Here is an 18861-nt window from a genome sequence, read left to right on the forward strand (position 1 = left end):
TTCTCTTCTTTATTCTCAGGACTTGAGTTAATTTAGCCTTGACTTGCTGCAGTTCTTCATCTTGACTTCCAATCTGGTAAATGGCAGTCCTAAGTGCTGAAATGTGATTTCTTTCCAATCCGTCACCAAGTCCGATTACCCTTGGATGAAAGGAGTCTTCATTGTATCATAGACATTTCTCTTTCAGAATAAATTCTATCTTAGCAGAATTCTTCTTCATTGGAATTTCTCTTCCATCATCTTCAACTATCTTTGGAATAAATTCCGCAACCCTTGATCCAGAGACTCTGGCTTTATCCCTTATGGTCTTCATCATGAAATTTGACCATCTTCTGGTAACCTCAGACTTTATCTCTAAAAGATAATGAATGAATTGAAGTTCTTTAAGAGATTTGTTTAGCACATCTGATTCTGACATTCTTTATGTTCTTCCATCTTTAAGAAATAGAATTCGATTTTCCTTGACTTTACTCTTATCATGAGCATCCATTACCACTTGAGCAGATATAACCTTGTCAAGGTGTTTCTGTGTAACTTCCTCAAGTGGCTTATCAGTTAATAAAAATGGATCTTTGATAGTTACTTCAACTCCTGTTTTCTTCTTGGCTTGGCTTGATCCTAACCCAAATCTGTCTCTTGCTTCTCTGGCATTCACTCCAACAGTCAAGAAATCAGATAACAGTTAACTTTTCTTAGGATCTGATGGTTTAACATTTTCAATAGGAGTTTCTTCTTATCAGCAATTATCATCTTGCCCAAATCAACTTGAGCTCTGTCAGAGGTTGATGTCTTGATGACTTGTTTAGGATTTGCAGATTCTTCTGTAGCTTGCTGTTCTGAAATTTCTTCAGGATTTGTTAAGTTCTGAATTTCTTCACTCTAAACAACTTGAGTTATGTCAGAGGTTGTCTTAGATTCTTCTGTCATCTTTCTTTATTTTAGAGTTTCAACAGTTTCATCTTCTACAGCAGTATCATCAAAGACTTGAACCATCTTGCACACAGGATCCATTAGAATTTGAGGAATCTTCATCTTCTGTTTCTTGACTGTCTCCCCAACTTTTCCTTTTCCCTTGTCTTTGGGATCAGTAGTAGTTTGAGATCTAGTACTTGATCTAGGAATCTCTGTGGCAGATCTTTCTTTTATCACAATCCCCTTTTCTTTTGGCCTTGGTGGCTTTTTAGCATCAGAAGCTATTGACTTTGGTTTTCTCTTCTCAGCAGCAAATTTAGCTTCTTCTTCTCTTAATTCCTCTAAATCCACTCATGTATTATCTTTAAGGAATAGTCTCTTGGCCAGTTCTTCATCAATAGTTTGAATTTTGGGATCCTTGTAAAAGAATGTTGCTTTCTTTCCCTTGAATTTCAGAGTCTGCAAAAACTTCTGTGAATCTTGGCTTCCAGCTTGAATCATTATATCAGAAGTAGTTGTCAGAAATTGATCATCAGAATTTGTGATCAACAAAGAAACATCCTGATTTGTAGGCTTCTTTCCTTTCTTATCCCTCCTTTTTGTAGAACTAGACAATCTCTAATGAGTCTGTTGAGAAGGAATCTTGCTCAATTGCTCTCCTTGACTGTGACCTCTACTCTTATCAAAGTTTCCCTGGTCATCACCATGATCATCCTTTTTCTTCAGTGTCTTAATTGGTGAGCATTTGGACTTAACTACCTTCTCCCCCTTTTTGGCATCATCTGTCAGGAGTAGTGAAAGAAGGAGTTCCACTGAAGATTGGATCTCATTTAACTGAATCTGTTGAGCAGCTTGATTTTGTAAGACCTCATCCAGTTGGGCCTGCTGCTTGGCTTGATTCGGCTCAATAGCATCCATTTTCTCTTGAATTGGTCCGATAAACCTCTTCTTATCTAGATCTTACACCATGGCTAACTTATCAACATTTTCTTGAAGTTTATCAACCTTTGCATAAGTTGTGGAGTGTTGACCTTGAAGAGCTTTAGTACTGAGAGCAGTGACTTTAAGTTGTGTTTTGAAGTCATAATTGATCAGCAACTCATCAGCTTTTACAACATGATCTGTCAGAATAGTTGGGCTGGGAATGAAGTCAGGTTCATTCCACTTCTTTGTCCATTCAACTCCTCTAAAGGTTTCCTCCCATGGAACTGGAGCCTCTTCCTCAAACTGGAACAAAGCCTCCTTTCCTGTAGGAAATGAAGTATTTACTGGAGCTGACTCTCCAGAACTTGCTAGAATCTCCTCATCTTTAGATAACACGAAGGTGTGTGTGGCTGTAGGAGACTCTGAAGCATCTAAATTCTGATCTTCAGTATCTATATCTAGAATTGGAGTTGATGGCATCTCAACATGTAGAATTGGAGAAACAGGAGGTGTTGGTTTTTTTTGCTGGTGGAGCTTCCAGATAGAGAACAGAAGGTATATTCAAATTATGAATATCTATTTCAGGACTTGTCTCTTGTTCTTTAACATCATCTGTAGCTTGGATTGGAGAGTGAGGTGAAGAAATCACAGATTCTTGCCCAAGTTCTGATATGTGAATATCAGGAATTACAGATTTCTTTATCAGAATTTCTTCAGCTGCTGGAAGGGCTTCAATCACAACAGGTTCTTGTGATATTAGAGATTCCTGATCTCCTTCCTCAGCATCTTGAGCATCCTTAGATTGAGGTTGTGCAATATGCCTACCTGCTCTCACAATCCTGAATTTTGATTTTCTAGATGGACGGGTGACGTGATCTGTATCAGAACTTGAAGGTCTTTTTCTTTTCAAAATCCCAGAACCCTCAGCTTCATTCTGTTTCCGAGGAGTTACCTCTTCAGCTTCTATTGTCACAGGTTCTGATGCAGGAACCTAGACTTGTTCTTCCTCATCATATTCATCTCTCAGAATCATCCTTCTTCTTCTCCTTGGTGGAGATTTAGGCACAGAGATAGTTCTTTTGGTTTTGGGCCTAGAGGATGTGTCAGATTTTACAACTGGCACCTTTTGAGAAGTACTAGAGGTTGGTTTGGTTTTGGATTTGAGAGGTGAGGTTCTGATAGTAGGTGTTGATGGTTGTGGTTAAGAGGATTGTGCTGGTTGATAGTAGGTTCTGATAGTAGGCCGTGGTTGAGTATTGCAAGGCTGGGTTGGTGGAGGTTGAGAAGTAGTAGGGTGTGTAGGTGCAACATCAGGATATAAGGTTGTGTATGTGTGAGGATCAAAATTTACTAAGTATTGTTTAACATATTGGGGAATTTGGAGGGGTCTTGAGTATATCCTTCTTACTGGCAGCAGATAATAAGTCTGTGAAAGCCCTTTTGTGAAGTTTAAAGGGTTCAATTAACTCACTAAAGTTTTGAGGTGCATCAGAACAACAGAAACTATATATAAGCTGACAGAATCTAGCAAAATATACTATATTGCTATCTTCTTTCATCCTATCACCTATAAAACCCAAAATAGCAGTAGCATAATCAAAATAAGTTTGATTAAGAAGTGCATACCCTATTTGCTGACTTATGATTCGAATAACATCAAAATTTGAGCATTTATTGGCAAAGGCTTTAGTAATACAATCGAAAAAGAAGCTCCAATCCCTCCTGATGTAGGGCCTATTCTGTTGTCCCAGCTTGGACAAAGACTTCTCATATCCAAGATTTGCCATCATGTTTTGAAGAACTGACTCCCCAACTTGTGAATTGTAAGTACAGTTTTCTGGCAGATGCAATGCTTGTCGAACAGTGGACAAGGTTACCAAGTGCTCATCTTCCCCTGTTGTAAAAATGATGCTTGGGGACCCACTTTCATCACCATTATCATAGACTCCAGACCTCCAAAACTCCAGAATTTGCTTGCTTGAGAGAGTCTGTGGTTGGGTCAGAGCATACCCAATTTCACTTTGAGCGAGAAAATCTTAAATGAAGTGAAGTTCTGAAGGAGCCTCGTCCTTGTGGAGAATAGCCATATAGTTGTTGGGGACAAACTTGGCTCCATCATAGATAAGATCCTTAGGTGCCATTTCTGTGAAAATTAAGTGAAAAGTTGTGTGTGTATAGCGTGTTTGATAAAATGCCTGTGAGAAAATAGCTTCAGAGAATAATAGAGAGTGAGAGAAAATAATAGAGATTAGAAAAGAGTAAGAAAGTAGGTAAAAGATTGTAAATTCTTTTATCTCTCGTATATATATTCTCTCCACTAATTACAACGGCTAATTTCTGAAGCAGAACCGACATTTGACACCTGACAGCATGTAAACAGTCAAAACATTATTAGTGGGCACGGTAAACGTGCAGTAATTATTGCTCACATGCAGTTACCAAAACAAACACGCAACCCATTAACCAAATGATTATCACTTTTTTTATCTCACTTAATTATTTTCTAAAAATATGACCGTTACAGTAAATATTAAAAATAAGTCAAGTAAATAAATAATGCCACATAAGCATCAGGATTTGCATCAGAACTTGACTATTATCAGAATTTAACGGTCATCAGAACATGGCTTCTGTACTCAAAAAGGTGAATGACTGTTTCCGTGTTTTTTCACACAAATACTGACTGGTTTCTTCAGAGTTTAATCATCAGAACATAATCAGAACTTGTCCTTAGAATTTATGCAAACAATACTTAACTGTTTATCAGAAACAACTTAATCACCGCAATAATTTTCATCATTCATATGGAGTGATAGTGTGTGTATATGCAAATGATCAGATAAAGATTAAAGTCTGATAAACTTCAGTATAGCTTAGAAGTAAGGCATAACTAAGAAAAATGCTTAAAATCTGTCTTGAACTGTGAAGTCTACTGTAGAATAAAGTTATACAAGAATCCACCTCAACTGTTTGTGCTTATTTTATGTATCTTTTGAAATTCTTTTGACAATGGATACTCAGTGTAAATGAGTTACAACTGCCATCAGAATTTATGTTATTATCAGAATATTTCTCCAGTAATCAGAGAATGTGAAAAGTCACCAAGAAAAATTAATTTTCTTTTCTAATGCATATAACTTAATACCAACAATGCACTTGGATCTTCTCTTTCACATAAATTACTCTAGATCTCAAAGGAGTACCTGATTTCAATTTTATTTTCTTTTTATTTTCTTCAGATAAGTGAGGCTTATAGTTCATCATTAAGATTTACTGACATCAGAATTTGACAGATAAGAAGCAATATTCTAGTTTATGACTTAGTAATAAGATACAGGAAGTAAATTTGACTAAGATCAAAATCAGAATTTGCTTGTGTTATTGATTTCCACATAAATAACTAATTCAAACATGGGATGCATAGTTTGTTAAAGATTACTAAGTCAGCATCTAACAAGATAATCCTCATTGGATTGAATAGTCACAGAACATTCAAAACACTTTCAGAGTTTATAGAATCACATCAGATAATAGGCAGTGTTTAATATGTTACAATTTAAGCACAGATTACATTGAGATAAGAAAATATGTAAACACTGATCATCAAGTCTGATGTATGAAAATAAAAACTAAACAAATTTTAAGAAAGAACCTGAAACCATTCCAAGTTCATTTACCAGTCTTGTAAAGGTAGCTTCACATAGTGGTTTTATAAAGATATCTGCTAGTTATTGATCTGTTGGAACAAAATGCAATTCCACTGTACCTTCCATCACATGTTCCCTTATGAAATGGTACCTAATGCTGATGTGCTTTGTCATTGAGTGTTGAAATGGATTTCCTGTCATAGCAATAACACTTTGATTATCACAGTAAATAGGTATTTTAGAAAATTCTAACCCATAGTCCAGTAACCGATTCTTCGAAAAAATCTGTGCACAACATCTTCCTGCAGTAATATATTCTGCTTCTGCAGTTGATGTGGAAATTGATTTCTGTTTCTTGCTAAACCAAGAAACCAATCCGCCTCCAAGAAATTGGCAGCTTCCACTAGTGCTTTTCCTGTCAATTTTGCATCCTGCAAAATCTGCATCTGAGTAACCTATTAGCTTAAAGTCTGATTCCCTAGGATACCACAATCCTAGATCAGCTGTACCCTTGAGGTACTTGAAAATTCTTTTCACATCTATTAGATGAGTTTCTCTTGGATCAGCCTGAAATCATACACAAAGACAGGTAGCATACATGATATCTGGTCTACTTGCAGTTAAATAGAGTAAAGAGCCAATCATACCTCTGTAGTTAGTAATATCTACTGATGCTATAGTATCTTTATCTAACTTGGTGGCAGTGGCCATGGGAGTTGATGCAGTAGAACTTTCTTGCATTCCAAATTTCTTGAGTAGATTTCTGGTGTACTTGGATTGACTGATAAAATTATCTTCTTTAGTTTGTTTGACTTGAAGTCCCAGAAAATAACTCAACTCTCCCATCATACTCATTTGATATCTTGACTACATTAACTTGGAAAATCTTTCACAAAGTTTGGCATTTGTAGAATCAAAAATGATATCAATAACATAAATTTGGACTAAAAGTAAGTCCTTGCCATGGTTGATATAGAACAGATTTTTATCAATTGTGCCTCTGGTAAATCCACTTTCCAGAAGAAATCCATGCTCTTGGAACTTGCTTTAGGCCATAGAGTGCTTTATCAAGTCTGTAAACATGATTAGGAAATTTTGGATCTACAAATCCTAGAGGTTGTTCAACATATACCTCTTCCTCTAATTCTCCATTGAGAAATGAACTCTTTACATCCATTTGAAAGACTTTAAACTTCTTGTGAGCAGCATAAGCCAAAAGGATTCTTATGGCTTCCAATCTAGCAACTAGAGCATATATTTCATCATAAACAATACCCTCCTATTGAGAATATCCTTTTGCAACCAGTCTTGCTTTATTCCTTGTTATTATGCCATCACTGTCAGTTTTATTTCTGAACACCCATTTTGTGCCAACAATGGACCTTTCTTTGGTCTTGGTACTAGGGTCCAGACATTATTTCTTTCAAATTCATTTAACTCTTCCTGCATTGCTTGCACCCAGTCAGCATCTTAAAGAGCTTCTTCCACTTTCTTTGGTTCAGTTTGAGATAAAAAGAAATGATAGAGACATTCATTTGTTGTTTCTATTCTAGTTCTGACACCTGCTTCAGGATCTCCAATTATTAAGTCGTGTATGTGTGATTTAGTCCACTTCCTTGCAGATGGAAGTTGATCTCTAGAGCTGGATCCTCCCTATGATCCATGCTGTCTCCATCAGCATTTTCTGATGCTCCCCCTGAAGTTATGCTCTCTGAGATTGCAGAATTTGAGTTGGATTCTTCAGGAATTGAAGAATCAGAGTTTCCATAATTGTCAGAATTTGGCTAATCAGAACTTGATGAATCAGAATTTGAAGAGCCATTGACTGGTTCTGATGCTTCTTGAGAATCTTGAGATGTGGTATGATCATCAGCTTGCTCCCCCTGAACAGGTGCATTTTCCTTTGGAGCAGTTACCACAGTTTCAATGACATCAGAATTTAACCCGTCAGAACTTACAAGATCAGGATTTAGGTCATCAGAATTTACAGAATCAAAATTTACATCTACATTTTCAAATCTCAACTGATCATGATCATTGAAATCTTCAAGTCCAGTAATCTTTTTATCATCAAAAGATACATTGATAGATTCCATGACAACCCTTGTTCTTAAATTGTAGACTCTGAAGGCTTTTGTGGAAAGTGGATATCCAACAAAAAATCCTTCATCAGCTTTTAGATCAAATTTTGACAGCTGTTCAGGATGAGTCTTAAAAACAAAACACTTGTATCTAAATACATGAAAGTATTTCAGATTTGGCTTATTTTTCTTCACCATCTCATATGGTGTTTTCGATGCATGTTTATGAGTGTAGCATTCTGTGTAAAACAAGCAGTCTACACAGCTTCAGCCCAAAAATAGGTTGGTAGCTTTGCTTCATCAAGCATAGTTCGTGCAGCTTCAATAAGAGTCATGTTCTTTCTTTCTACAACTCCATTCTGCTGTGGAGTTCCAGGTGCAGAAAATTCCTGCTTTATTCCATGCTCTTTGCAGAACTCTTCCATGATTGAATTCTTGAACTCAGTGCCGTTATCACTTCTTATTATTTTTACATAATCTTTGATTAACTTATCTAGCTGTCTGACATGATTAATTAGAGTAGATGCAGTTTTATTCTTCTTGTGCAAGAAATACACCCGAGTGTATCTTGTGAACTCATCCACTATAACCATAACATATTTCTTCTTTGTAATAGACATGACATTGATTGGACCAAATAGATCAACATGCAGTAATTGATAAGGCTCTAGAATTGAGAATTCAGTTTTGCTCTTGAATGAAGATTTTCTTTGTTTTGCCTTTTGACATGAGTCACAAAGACCATCAGGAGCAAATATTGATTTTGGCAGTCCTCTCACAAGATCTTTCTTTACTAGCTCATTTATGTTGTTGAAATTTAAATGAGAGAGTCTATTGTGCCAATTTCAGCTTTCTTCAATTGATGCTCTGCTTAACAGACATATTACAGAACCATCATAATTTGTTGAAAGTCTGGATTTATATATATTACCATGTCTGTAACCTTTCAGAACCACTTTGCCTATAGAATTACTTACAATTTCATAGTGTTCTTCAAAGAAATCCACATGATCACAGATTTGACTCACACTTAACAAATTGTGTTTAAGTCCTGAGACAAGAGCTACTGTTTCAATTATGACATTCCCAATATTGATATTGCCATATCCTAGAGTCTTTCCCATGTTTCCATATCCATAAGAAACTCCTGGGCCAGCTTTCTCCACAAAGTCTGATAGCAGGGCTTTATTTTCAGCCATATGTTCTGAACATCCACTGTCCAGAACTAGGATGTTTTTCCTGTTGCCCTGTAATCACAAAGCCCACTATTGATTAGTTTTAACGACCCAGACTTGCTTGGATCATTTGTCCTTGTTAAGTTTGTTAGCATTTGCAGCGGATTTAGTTTCAGAGTTTATACTAATATGCTTTTTATCAGACTTTATATCAAACTTTGCATCTAAATTTACACTAGAAGGAATTACACTAACTTTCTTTAAAGAAGGTCTAATTTTATAATAATCATAGTACAAACTATGATATTCCTTACAAGTATAAATAGAATGCCATAAACTACCACAATGAAATTAAGGATTTTGTGGTTTAAACCTAACATACTGACTCTTAACTCCTGATCTAGGAGGTAAAGCGTTTATATCTTTATTTTTCCTGCAAAAAGAAGCAAGATGGTTAGAGTTTCCACAATTATAGTATTTCTTTCTAGGAGCATTAGGAACAGACATATAATTATTACTTTTATTCACACCTTCCTTTCCATTCCTATTTTTCCTAGCTTTCTTTACCTTGTTCACATTTTTAATCTCTTTCAGCTTATACTTAAGCTGCTTCTTTGTCATTAAGCCAATGTTCACCAAAGCTGGTTTATCCTGTTTTGATTTGTCAGAAGTTGACTTTTCTTTGACTTCTGTTTTAGAGTCTTTCATCTTTTCAGAATCAGACACAACAGTTTTTGCAACAAATTTAACAGGATTTACCTTTGGCTTTACAATCTGTTTGATAGCAATTGGCTTAATTGGCAAAGTCCCTTTCTCACTTTTATCATCTTTATAACCTAACCCCTCTTTCCAGTTTCCACTATTTAGAATATTCTGAGTTGTTTTGCATGAGTTAGTGTAAGTCCTGATGATTTCTCTTTCTTTTTCTAATTCAGTTTTTAGATAATCATTCTGTTTAAGCAATTCATTCTTAACATACACAACATTATCTCTCTCTGTCTGAAAAGTGTTCATCTTGACTAACTCTTCTTCAAGACAGCTATTTCTGTTTTTGTACTTTAGATTTTCAGATTTTAATCTTTCATTCTCTAAAGTCTGATCTCTATAGCTAATATAAATGTTTTTCAAAAATAATCTCAACTCCGTAATATCTTCTGTATCAAAAGCAAGAGTTGATAGAGGTACCTCTAGTTTAGCAGCATCAGAACTGCTATCAGCATTTTCCATTAAGGCATAGTTCACCTGTTCTTCAGATTCTGAAGTGTCTTCCCAAATTTTCTTCTTTGTGATAAGTGCCTGGCCTTTATCACCTTTTCCTTTCTTGCAATCAGGAGAGATGTGGCCTCTTTCACCATAATTGTAGCATTTGACATTTGAGTTGTCTCCTCTGTCAGACTTTCCTCCTTTGCCTTCAGTCTTTCTGAACTCTTTCTTGTCAGAACTTCCACCTTTCCTGGAAAACTTCTTACCCTTTCTGAATTTCTTGTAGTCTATCTGTGTGATACCCTTCACCATAAGAGCACACAGTTGCATCATCTCTGCATCAACATCCACTTCAGATAAATTTTCAGGTTCTGAATCATCATCATCAAAATCTGATGACTCTGAATCAGACTGTATGATGAGAGCCTTTCCATTTGCCTTCCTAGAGACAATTGGCTTTTCTTCAGCCTTTAAAGAAACTATCTTAGACTTCCCTCCATGCCTCTTCTTTCTTTGCTCCATCTCAAGTTCATGAGTCTTGAGCATCCCATAGATTTCATCAAGAGACATATCAGCAAGTTCATAGTTGTTTCTTATTGTAGTAGCTTTCAAATCTCACTTTTCAGGAAGAGCTAGCAGGAATTTCAGATTTGAATATTCTTGATCATATTCCTTATCCACTAGTGACATATCATTCAACAGCTTTGTGAATCTGTCATACGTATCAGTTCGTGACTCATCAGATTTTGAGTCAAAGTTCTCATACTCCCGTGTGAGTATTGTCTTCTTGTTTTTTTGATAACATTGGTTCCTTGACATCTCACTTCCAATGCATCCCAGATTTCTTTTGCAAGCTTGCATCCAATCACCCTGTTTGACATGACATTGTCAAGTGCACTACGAAGCAAGTGTCTTACTTTTGTATCCTTTCCTAGTGAAGAGATGTCTTCAGTGATGAATTCTCTTGTTTCTTTGGGAATTATATTTTGTGTCTCATTCCCAACTCCAACAGAAAGCTTTGTGGGCTTGTGTGGACCATCATAAATTCTGTCTAAATATTCTGGATTTGTAGCTTCCAGAAACATGGCCATCTTCACACTCCATACAGGGTACTCAGAAACCCTGAGCAGAGGAACCTTGATGGTCTCATATCTACTAGTGTTATGAATGGGTTGAACCTTTGCAGGTTCTTGAGGGTCTGGTGTTTTTGATTGATCAGACATGATTGATTGTTTGTTTGGATGTTAACTATAATAGATTGGCTCTGATACCACTTGTTAGGCCTCAATGATACTATAGAAGGGGGTTGAATATAGTATCTACAATCAATTCGAATATGAACACAAGTATGTAACAGAAAACAAGTTTATATAATATATCAAACTCTGTTACAGTAGGTTTAATCTACTCTCTCAGTGATGTATGATGTCACTAAGAGTTGCTAGGGTTACAATGAATAATATTCTCTAGAATGATAACACATATAGTGTAAACCCTAATTTGTGTTTATATAGTACACAGTTACAAGATATCTTCCAATTGATATGAAATATATCTCTTCCTAAAATATATTAATCAGATATTATCTTTTTACAAGTCTTCTGGTCGTCCAACTCCTAAAGCATATCTTCCTTTGTTTAGTCCAGATCTTATCCTTAAGTTCTGATATCTTTCTGTCTCCAGTAAATCCTGATTCCCAGCTAAGTCCTGATAAGTCCTGATATTAAGTTCTGAAACTAAACACATCAGATTAATCATGACATCATCAAATATATCTAACAGTAGGCTTCAGGGAAAGCACCTATTTGACCATTTTTAAGCTCATGTAGTAAAAGAATGTCATTTGGACTTATCAACTTCACTTTATTGATGAATACATCCAGTTCAGATGCCCTTCTTGATTGTAGAAAAGATAGGGAGACCTTCATGTACCTGTCAACACCAGAGTCATTTACATTCAAAACCACTCTTTTTTCTCTAAAATTTTGTCTGGTCACAAGCACCACTCTCAAGAATTTTACATTCTTGTCCACAGCTTTCTTATATGTAAAGTGATTGAAATTGAGGGAGACTCGCAGAGCATTTAGAAATTCAGCAAACTCCTTGTCAAGGCAAGGGCCTTACGCTGCCATCTTGAGTCTTTCAAAACCAATGAAATCTTTACTTTGACTTAATTGTCTTGATTTTAGCTTGGGCTCCATCATCTCCCCTTTAGGCTTGGTAGCAGACAAGGTTGAGTGTTGAGGGATCTGGGCCCTTACCATCTGTGGTGTATCCTGAAGTGAACCTTCAAAGCACTCATAATAGCTCCTAGAGACACATTGGTCTGTATTTGAAAGTACTTTCGAGAGTCTATTAGGGACTTGATGTCATCCTATTGACTTTAAACTAAAGATGTGAGTTGAGAGAGTTGAGAAGTGAGAGAAGTATTGCAAGCTTGGAGTTCAGTAATTTAATTTTGGAGAGCTTGAACTTGAAGAGTTGAGGATATGGAGGGAGCAGTCTGTGATTCTGTTGAGAGAGGGGTGCCAAGAGTGTTGAGTACTAACTTTTTTACTTCCTCAATTACCAATACAGTTGGTTCAAACCTAGCCTTGTATAGCTGCTCCAACTTGACCTTGTTATAATTGTTGTTTGTGATTTGCTGTTGGATCACATTGTGAAGTGCAATAATGGAGTCCCTTAGCTTCTTGATACTCCTTTCAATAGGAGTGAGAGTGAGAGCTTGAAGTTTATTTGAGAACTTTATGTATTTGGTCTTCATGTCATCCAACGTAGGCATCAATTCATCAATTCTCTTATTCACTAGCTCCTTGACTTCACCTTGATGACCATCCAGAGTCTGTTCTATAACGTTGCCAATAAAGTTAAAGGCTTTGAGTTGAGCTTTATAGACTTCTGTGATGGAATCATAAACCTCATGTGGAGTGAGTACCTTGGCATTGCTGCCTAGAATTGTGATATACTCATCCCTCAATTTAAAAAATGCCTCCTCCATATTGTCTGAAAAAGATTTGGAGAGCTAGGCATGCATATTTTCATCCCTGTCAACTTCATCTACAATTTTATCTTGTTATTTTTCAACTTCCTCCCTGTAGGTGAGAAGGATGGCTTGGTAGTCTTGGTTTGTCATGTTTGATGTGAGCAGTTGTTAAGCAATGTTATCAAATCCTTAATTTGATCTACCAGCATCTCATCTACAGTTTGAGTTGGAGTTTAAGTATCTTGTAGCCACTGAAAGATGAGGTGTGAAGGTGGTGTAGAAGTTGAAGGTTGGTTAGGGTCAGTTGAGGTTTGGGTTGAGGTGGATGGTATGGAGGGTAAAAGGGTAGCTGTGACTGGAGTCACAGTTGAACTCACAGTCGTAGATGTGGTTGTGACAATATATTGTTCACTTCGTAAGCGATCCTCCATTTGAATTGGAGGAGAGTTGACCAGGTTAGTGTTATGTACCATGGCCTCAAACCCTTGTTCCTCTTGAAGGGAACTAGCACTTGAATGTGCTAAAGTACTTACCTCCCCAATAGTGGATCACTGGCAATTGAACCCCTGGCTTCAATTGATAAAGAAATTTCATCTAGGGTTTTAAGAGGAGTTATTTCTTCATGAGAAACCTCCAACTGAATTGGAGAGGATTTGAGTAGCTCCCCCTCAAGAGTACTACCCTCAATCCTATCAATATGTGAAGATTGTTGTGCACATGAAGGTGCATTGGAAACTTGCACATGCTCTTCAGTAAGAACTAATGAAACCACTCTGTTTCTGATGGTGTCATTAAGATCTACCTCAACATGTAGCCTCTCACCATCTAGAGATTGTGTCTGAGTGGTGATCACAGTTTCATGAATTGTGTCGCTTGATCTTGGCAGGACTTGAGAAGATTCAAGTCCTTTCATTAAAACTAGAAGAAATTAGAGAAATAAGATTTGTGAGCTCAGGTGTGAGTGTTGGCAACTCCTCTAGAATAGATGAGGGAGTTTCAAGAGATGTTCCCTCTATATTTGTGCCAACCAAATTGTTTCTTTCACCCTCTTGAGAGTGCTCAAGAGGGGGTGCAGACTCATTACATGGTGCGTTTGGGAGAATGCTTGATTCAATAGTGACACCTTGTTGAGAAGGTACCACTAGAGTCTGTTTAGATCCCTTTTGTACACCTGTATCTTGTTGAGAAGATACAGAGGTGGTCATATGAGTGGTCAACTCAGTTTTCTTTTGCTAGTTTGGTTTCTTGACCAAGGGTGACACTGTTTCTGTTTGATCCTCACCACTCTTACTAACTATTACTAGGGTTGGTTGCTTCCTCTTCTTTTTACTAACTCCATCCTTTTGAGAGGATGAAGCGGTTCATTTGCTAGCCTCTAATGGTTTTGAAGAAAGGTTTTCAGTTGTGGAAGACCCCCGTGGGTTGTCCTGTTTGGGTTCTTCTACAGGACCAGGAGCCATAGCTGTACTAGATTTGACACTTATTCTCAAATCAGGCATAGGGTACAGGTAAGTTCTAAATTTCTCCGACATAAAGTTAGTGACATTTAGACTAACCTTTACCTGATTCTTTATAATTAGTGAGCCATATATAATTTTGGACACTTGTTTGCAAATGCCTATTTGATTTCTGTCTATACCTTCTAACATATGTATCTCATTAACTTTATAATTTAAAGTAGATATAATAAACCTTAGAAAGAAAATTTCCTTACCCCTGATTACCAAAGGCATAGTGAGCATGGTGCTTAGCTCCTCCAAGATCAAGCTGCCAATATTGAGATGTCTGTTATGGGCCATTGAATACACCGGTCTTTGGACCACACTGGAGATGTTATCATAACCAGTCTTCCTGCACATAAAGGCCCTTACAATTGAATCAAAAAAAGGACCACTCCCTTCTCAGATTCTTCTTGTTGAGCCTATCCAAGTCTATCTTTTCATTGTCGTTGATGAAGTCTATAAATTCAGCCAACTTCCCTATGGTAAGAGCCTCAACCAAATTGTCTGTGGAAATGCCTAGAGCTTTGTTGACGTCATTAGCATTGAACTCGACAACCACACCTCTTATTATGTAGTTAACCCGCATGAAAACTTCTTGATTATCATGAATAATAGCGTTAATGACTGCAGTGTTCCAGAAATTATTTAGAATAACCAAGTAGAGCACTGGGTTTGCAGTTAGGGCTCCTGAAAGATAGGAATCAACAATAAACTTTACAAAGAACTTAAATTTATTTAGTGCTTGAGTTGGATTGACAAAAGCTAAGAAGTTAGTTCCATTATTGGGGATAACAGCCCTCACGTTGTTAGCAGCCATATAAAAGTTTGGATTTTAGTGGGTAAGGGTTTTTGAGAGAGAGAAAGCTTAAAACAGTTGAGAATGGTGAAAAATCGCAGAAACCAGGTCAATTAAGATCTCGAAAGCATAAAGAGGGGTTACGTCAAGATGTTTGGGTGTTTCTATGATAGAGATGTGACTTATCGACAATAGAAGAATGAACGGTTGTGAATTGCTTGTAGAGAAGTCACATGACCTATAGAGAACTCATGTGGAGATGTCACTTTCCTGACTCTTATCGAGAAATAGAAAGTGACTTATCGAGATATTGTACAAATACCCGGTTTGTTCTTTTTGGAATAAATTATTCTAATTTATATTGAAGAAATTAACATAAAATTAGAATTGATTTTGTATCAAAAGTATTTTACTTCAATAATTTATTGAATTAAATTGTTCTAGTTCTGAGTTATCGAGAAGTCTGAAATTTAAACTGTAGAGAACTCCATATAAATAAGTATACCGAGATCTACAATAGTTGTCGAGAAGTCATAACCAGACTTATCGAGAAGTTCATCGAGAAGTCATGAAAAAGACTTATCGAGAACTTTATCGAGAATTCAAAAAATGACTTATCGAGAAGTCATTTAGGTTTATCGAGAACTCAGTTCTCTACATACTTTTGATCTTTCTTAAATATGTATTATATTAATTTTACATATTAATGATGTGAACTAACATTTGGACAGTTTTTCTTAGAATCAGAAAAATTCTAAGTTATATTTTATTTTGAAGAATAAATATACATAGAATTCTGAAATATTTATAGATTATATTCCAGTTAATTCCTAACTAAAACAAATGTATTTTGATTTATCAAGAATTAATCCGCTGCAACATGTTAGCTGAGTTCTTGCCTTTAGGATGAAGAGTTTAGCATACCAATTGCACTTTCAAGTCTAGTGAAAGTTGCTCCATCCAAAAGTTCAGTAAAAATGCCAGCTAACTGTTTTTCTAATGGAACAAAAACAAGCTCAACATGTCTACACTTTTTCCCTTCTTATCGTCATCCAATTTGATAGCTGTAGACATAGGGATTGATGCAGGTGAGTTATCCATCATTCTAAATTTCTTCAAAACATCGGGTTGAGTGATAAAAATTCCATCACTTCTTTGGCTAACTAGAAGGCCAAGAAAGTAACTTAGTTATCCCATCATGCTCATCCAATAGTCACTCTGCATGAGTTTTGGCAATCTTTGACATAACTTTTCATTAGTAGAACAAAAGATGATATCATCTACATAGATTTAAACTAGGATGATGTCATCACCATGTTGCTTGTAAAATAGAGTCTTGTCAATTGTGCCTCTAGTGAATCCATGTTTAAGTAATGATGGAAATTATCTATGTCATAAATTAGGATCTGTCATGAGTCATCAGGATGTGTAGCCAATCATGATCTGTCTGACAGTAAGGATTTGTCAATCCGTCAGGATCTGATGCAGTCAGGATATGCATCAGGATGTGAAGACTATCATGATATGATTGGATAAGTCAAAGCTACAGGATTAATCAGAATCTGCTGATTTATAGGATCGTAGTTGTTGATTTAGATATGTATGGAAACTAGATAAATTATACTGTAACATATCTTGTAATTGATAGGAATTAATTATAGCTGTATGATATATAAACATAGATTAGGTTATCACTTTGTAGTGTACACAACTCGAGTATTTTCATAACCTAGCAGCTCTTAAGAATATTGTTCTTGAGAGAGTTTTGTAACAAATTATTAAAAATCAATATAAACTGTTATTTGATTAAACTATTTATTGTGATTCTTACTTTACTTCTTTAATCAATCGATTTATTTGATAATTGTATCCAACCCCCTTAAACAATTATCATTACTGGGCAACAAGTGATATTAGAACGGTCAAATTAATTGTTAATTTGAAAAGATCAAATATGTCTGGAAGTAAGGATGAAAGCATGAAAATTTCTATCCTAAAGAAAGCTGATTACCTTACATGGAAAGTAAAGATGTTGATGTTCATTGAAGCTATTGATGATGCACATGTTGATATTATTAATAAAGGACCTCCTTACCCTGAGAGGGTTGTGTCCATGATATCAGGTGTTCCTGAACACTATGTCAGGGAAGAGAAAACAGAATAGTCAGATCCTGAGAAGGTTGCAAAGCTTAAGGATGCAAAAGTCAGGATTATACTGCATAACAGTTTGGACAATGCGATGTCCAATAGGGTGATTTCCTGCAAGTCTGCAAAAGAGATATGGGATGCTTTGAAGATACAGTGCCAAAGTACAATGACAATAAATAGAAGAGCTGTTCTTGTGCATGAGTATGAATAGTTTGATGCCAAGGGTGATGAGTCAATTACTTACATATATGATAGATTCCTGACACTACTAAATAATCTATCATTGGTTGGAAAAGTGTATGAGAGGGAAGACTCAAACACCAAGTTTCTGAGAGCTCTTCCTGAGGAATGAGATACCCAAGCCTCAATAATCAGGCATCAATATGATCTTGATTTACTGACATTGGATAAAATATAGAAATATGGCAATATAATCATTGGAAATGTCATAATCTCAAATGTAGCTCTGGTAGAAGGACTGAAGCATAATCTGTTGATCATTAGTTAAATTACTGATAGAGGATACTATGTTGTGTTCTATGATACTCATTGTGAAGTAGTTCATAAGGTCACAAAGAAGGTTGTTTCCAAAGGATACAGACATGGAACCATCTATCAAGCCAAGCTTCATGCAGATACTGATGAACCTGAAACTTGTTTAATAAGCAAAACATCAGTAAATGAAAGCTGGAACTGGCACAAGAAGCTTTCTCATCTCAACTTCAATAATCTTAATGAATTGGTGAAAAGAGATTTGGTGAGAGGTCTACCAAACATGTTTTACTCTCCATGCATGTCAACAAGCCAAACAAAGAAGGACCTCATTCAAAAGTACGTCAGAATTATCCATCAAAAAACCATATCAATTCCTACATCTAGATCACTTTGTGTGACGCCCTTAATATCGGTGTTAGAAAATGAGGACCCACACACCATTAAACTAATACAATAACAACATATATAATAAATCCCAATAATAATAACCGGATCTAAACATGATTAAGTATGAGATAAGATTACAACTACCAACCAGAATAAATATATTACAACCCAAAATATACTTAAATTCAAATTTATTCAATTTCGACATGAAATTGACAGATAACCCAAAGTATCTGATTCAACTTATACAAGTCCTCTAATTAACACGCTTGCTCACACACACACAGCAACTACCTGCTCTGGCATCTGGAAACCTACAACCCGGTAGGGACCGCCAGGAACGCTCTTGCGAGCGGTGCACCTAAGTCTGGCCATCTTCTTGCTTAACTGTCATGGTTAGATCAAAAAAAATAAATGAGCAAAGAACCTCAGCAAGTAACTATATAGACAGTACTATAACACAATTTCAATATCAATATCCGAGGCATTCTACACTCATTTTCTAGGTGGCAGTTTTCTGTAATTGGCTAAGTAAAGGTTATGAAAAGGTTTCGGGCTTTCAGGATTCAAGGCTCAAGATTGGGAGAAAGCCGACATTCATCACAAAT

The sequence above is a fragment of the Apium graveolens genome, chromosome 11, assembly GCF_009905375.1.
Source record: "Apium graveolens cultivar Ventura chromosome 11, ASM990537v1, whole genome shotgun sequence".
In the NCBI taxonomy this organism is placed as follows: Eukaryota; Viridiplantae; Streptophyta; class Magnoliopsida; order Apiales; family Apiaceae; genus Apium; species Apium graveolens.